Below are 5,170 nucleotides of genomic sequence, written 5' to 3'. Positions count from 1 at the left end.
CAATCATCTCAGAGTAGTTGTTTTTTGCTGCTAGCTGAATATCTGTTCAGTAAACAGCTTCAAGGAAGAACAGTGCTGGTCATAATTCTCTCTCAAGAAGGAGTAATTGTGACGTGCCTAGTATTAGAATAAGAAATTCTGATGGACCTCAAAAGAAGAATACTTGTGACATAAGTCCTATAAGGAAAAGAAAAGCTGATGTACCTCCAGTGAAGGAAAGTATTGATGATGTGCCTACCATGAAGAGCTTTGTTGACTTTTTTTCCGATAAAAAAGAGCACTGGTGACATATCTCCTATTTAAAAAAAAACTACCAATGATGTACCTCCCATGAGGAGACCTGGTGACTTATTTCCTTCGAAGAAGAGTACTGATGACATATTTCCCATGAGTAAGAATCTTGGTGACGTACCTCCTATAAAAAAAAAATAATGGTGAGGAGCCCTGATGATTTGCTTCCCATGAAGAAGAGTACTAATATTATACTTCCCCTAAGAGTCCTGGTGATGTATTTCCTATAAAAGAGAAAAACTAATGGTGATGTACCTCCCAAGAGGAGCCCTGATGACTTTACATGAAGAAGAATATTGATGATGTATGTCAGATGAATAGGAGTCCTGGCAATGTGCCTACTAAAAACAAAAATAACTAAGTATGTACGTCCCATGAGGATCCCTGGTGATGTTCTTCTCACAAAAAGTACTGATGATGAACCTCCCATGAAGCAAGGTACTGGTGACATAATTCTAATGAAGATAATAAGACCTATTACCTTTGCTAGGGCATAGATCACCTGCTGATTTTAGTGAGATTTCCAAGCAATAATTTTATTTATTCAATGTGGTTTTGTTATTTTTATCACTGTATAGCACATTGGGGGAAGGACATTTTAACGTGTAACTAATGGTTCTTGACATAGCTCTGCTGTAAGGTGGCACTAAAAAAAAAACCACCAGCCACTCACCCCCACCATGGCACATTAATCTCATTGAAACATTGATCCAACCTTATTGCTCCTTCTGTGTTGCTGTGCTGTTATTTCCAATGACACTCAATACATTTGACTTTCAAATTTTGCTGTAAATATATACTTAGACAGAAAAGGACTACTGGGGATCACAAGCTTCCATTTTTAGCTTTACAAAACAGGGGACACAAAAGTCCATGGACTCAGGAGGAACTTATGAAGCATCTGGTATTACATCCAACACAATACACTTTACTCACTGGCATTGGCCATGTGGTTATTTCAGTTACCAAAGCATTACCATACATAGGAAAGTCTCATCACTTTGTATAACTTGAAATAAGATAGTAATTTATGTGTAATGCTTCAGAAAAATGCAGATTGTCTTTTAGAAGTGCTATAATGCGTATGCTATAAAAATGTCATGAATAAATATGGACATTTTACTGCGTTATCTGCCTGAAGAGGTTTCACATTCGTCCATCCATCTTCCATCCTTCCAAGGGAATTTTGAAGCTCATAAATTCTTGAGACAACCTCAAATCTCGTTTTTTTTAATGCTTCATTTTTTATCAGGGTTGACAATTTGAAATTGAAATTGTGTCGACTTAAAACTGATAAACTGTTGGTTACACCAAGGAGGCGTTTAACATGCAGTAACTGGCAATAACTAATACGATTTTTACATTTTATGAATCTGGTTACAGTCGTTTGTCATCTGTTCGGCTGCTATGGGGAACAAATTATTTACATTACCGTGACTCCAGTTGCTTTCTGTAAGTGGGGAGTGTTTAAAGCGAAGCTAAACTACAATTCTTACCTTATAAGAAAGGGTAGACAATCCATTTATATAAGTTTTTTGGGGAGCGGTGTGACGAACGCCCTCTCAGCCCATACCCTGCGCATAGACTGTCCAGCATGCTCAGCAATAGTCCAGGCACCAGCAGGACGAAGAGGGGCCATCACGGGGCAAGGGTACCACTCTGTTACCCCCTGCCACACACACCATCACAGGTAGACTGCCACCATGTGCTTAGATGGAAGCATGCACCGTTACCCTTGACAACCGCAGTTATGCTTCTTTAGTGTCACCAGCTGCCACTCCAGACAGGGAAGTCACAGAAATCACAATGTTATAGTAGCGCTTCAGGTGAACAAGTTACACTATTTCTTTTAGAGATTCAGCTTTCACCTTTTTAGTGAATATTAAGTAAAAACATACAAAAACACAGAGCATAAACAAATTATAGAAAAATAAAGACTAAACTAAGAACATTAGCAGAACTATAGCAACAGCTGAAAATAAAAAGGAAAAATGTGAAATAATACTTAGAGTTGGTTTTCCTGGTCCAGGTTGCTGTGTAAATTATTATTATTAAGTTATTAGTCAGAGTCACTGGGCTCCCTGCAGTGCTCAATGTGTCAGTGCCGTTGTCCTTAGCAACAAGATGGTATCAGTGACAGCTGTGTCTGCTAGACTTACATGGCTTTTTTCTAGGCCAACCACAAAGGTGGGACAAATACAACAATCCAATGACAGCAGGGTGGGGGCTGTCTGAGGGGCTGTGTCCACATGGAGTATGATGCATACTTCCTAAAATGCCCTTATTATAGTTATTATTATTAATTATTAATATTATTTTCATAAGTACAGGTTTTATGAACTGCCAACCCGCAGATTATTTATCACCACAAAATACGATGTTCACAGAGACCAAACTAGGCATGTCTGGGACTTATGGTTCACCAGGACAGGCTAATTATGGCTTCCAGGCTTTCCTAGGAGATTAGTCCTTGGTCTCAAAATGCTCACCATAACAATCCAACTACAAATCAGTTATCTACTACTTTATACAGAATGGTATATTGGAAATACAAAGATTATTATTAAATGCTTTTCAGAATACATCTCATGGTTCAATAATAGGCCAATCTACTAGCCTTATCTGAGTTATATGACCCCTGGAGACAGAAAATGTCAACTTTTACAATGGGTGTCGTAAACTAGAGGTTCTAGAAGGATGATAAGCTACGTACACACTTCCAATGGTTCTCGTCAGATAATTGGTGCAGGGCTGATATCGGACGAGAATCTGAAGTGTGTACAGAGCACGCCACTCATCCTTCAAAACGACGAACGTTCGTGGCAGTTGCGTGGCGGATCCACGGATGATGAATGCAAGGTAAGGGGGAGAGCGCACAGCGGGGTGCCGCTCCGTCATTCGCCCTCCCCCCTCTCTATAGAGCAGAATGGTTCTGTATGTACAGAGCTCATTCATGCATTGTGCAGGGCATAGTCGTTGGAAAGGATTGTGAAAGATCGACTAAATTGGAAGTGTGTACGTGGCTTTACTTGTCAGATCAAGGAATATCTGATAAGAGAAATTTATGACCCTGGTCTGTTAAGCTGCGTACACACCTGCAATTTTTCTCGTTGGAAAGGATCTTTCACGATCCTTTCCAACGAGAAAAGACTGCACGATGCATGAACGATGCTGTACATACAGCACCGTTCATGCTCTATGGAGAGGGGAGGGGGAGAGCGACGGAGCGGCACCCTGCTGCGCGCTCTCCCCTTCCCTTTCATTAGGATCGGTCGTCGTCCATCGTCCATGGATCCGCCAGGACTGTACACACGGCAGATTTTCGCCCGATAATTGGCCGATACCGATTATCGGGCGAGAAAAATTTGCCGTGTGTACGCAGCTTTAGAGTGACAATTTCCAACAAAGACATTTTAAAGGAAGACCATTTGTTATATTAAAAGGGAAAATCAGAACTTAATATTTTCCACAATATCACAAGGGGGTTTCAAAAAAATCCTCTCCCCTAATATCTTTATTACTACAGCGAAAAAGACTAAATGGGAGTGCAGCGCCTCCTGCGTTACATGTGTCTTGGATCCCAGGAGGATTCTGGCTGCTTCTTCTGGGCATGCGCAGTCTTTTTTTTCCATCTATGTCACTCGATCTCTGCGCAGTCCTAGATCGGGTGTAGGCAGAAGACGTAAGAAGAACGAAAATGGCTGCCTGAAAAGTTAGGATGAAGGTGGATTCCAGAACGATGCGCGACTTAATCTAGAAAACTTCCAGATAAATTGACGGATCTGAAAAGGTAAAGGTGAGTGAGTTTTTTTTAGTTTACTTCCACTTTAAAACACATCTTCATGTAACTATATATAGCCTAGGGATAGAAAGATCCATCTAGCAGACATATTTTTTGCTTTTTTAGTTTAAGGACAACAATGGACATAGCCAACAATGGGTCCCTGTCCCTGTGGGTTAGACCCCTGTGCAGAACTGATTTGGGGGCCCCTGTTGACTAAGGGGGTCCTTGTGAGTTGGCACATGTTGCACCTCCCTATGTCTGCCCCTGTCTTAGGACTAGTTATCTGGTAATCAGTGAAAAATTCACACACCTCTGCAACAGTAGCATTTTTAGGAAGGTGATCCCTCCATTGCAGCTTTGTCACTTGCCTACTTCTTGATAGAATATTTCAGAAAGTACATTGACACTTTATGAGTTTATGAAAACTTCTAAAACAACAAATTATACTGATACTTAAAGGTCAAACTTTTTATTTGAAATATACGAGGGAAGAGCTCAGTGAGTTGACACTAAACATTTTTAAAGCTGGGTTGCTATATGCGGGTTCCATCTGTCTTACATTTGGTGAAGCACCAGGTGAGAATAAGGGATGGGGTTACCTGCACCAAGACAAGGTGATCCACAAATTCTCTAATTCTCACAAACCGGGATTTGGCAGTAATAATCTTGTCGCTTGCTTAAATATGCACCGTATCAGCAATGTTTAAATCACAAGATTGTTGCATGGTCAAAGATGACTGCATCCCAAAATCTCTTTATACGCAGATGACCTCTTGATATATATAACATCCCCTCATATCACAATACCTACCATCATGAAGGAACTCGCTGAATTTGGTATACATAGTAATTTTAAGGTCAATTATTCCAAATCCGAAATTCTTAATGTTACCTTGGACCCTTCTCAAATGTCAGCTATGTGTTCTAATGTGCCTTTCCGGATTTGTTCTGATGCCATTAAATACCTGGGTATTATGGTCCCCTCGGATCCCTCCAAACTGTTCTCCCTTAATTATTTCCCAATGTATAGTAAACTTCAATCTGACCTTCATAAATATGATTCCTTGCCTCTCTCCTGGTTCGCCCGTATAAACA

This window comes from Pyxicephalus adspersus, chromosome Z, assembly GCF_032062135.1.
Source record: "Pyxicephalus adspersus chromosome Z, UCB_Pads_2.0, whole genome shotgun sequence".
NCBI lineage: Eukaryota > Metazoa > Chordata > Amphibia > Anura > Pyxicephalidae > Pyxicephalus > Pyxicephalus adspersus.
The sequence above is the reverse complement of the archived record's forward strand: the minus strand, read 5'-3'. Positions refer to the sequence as shown.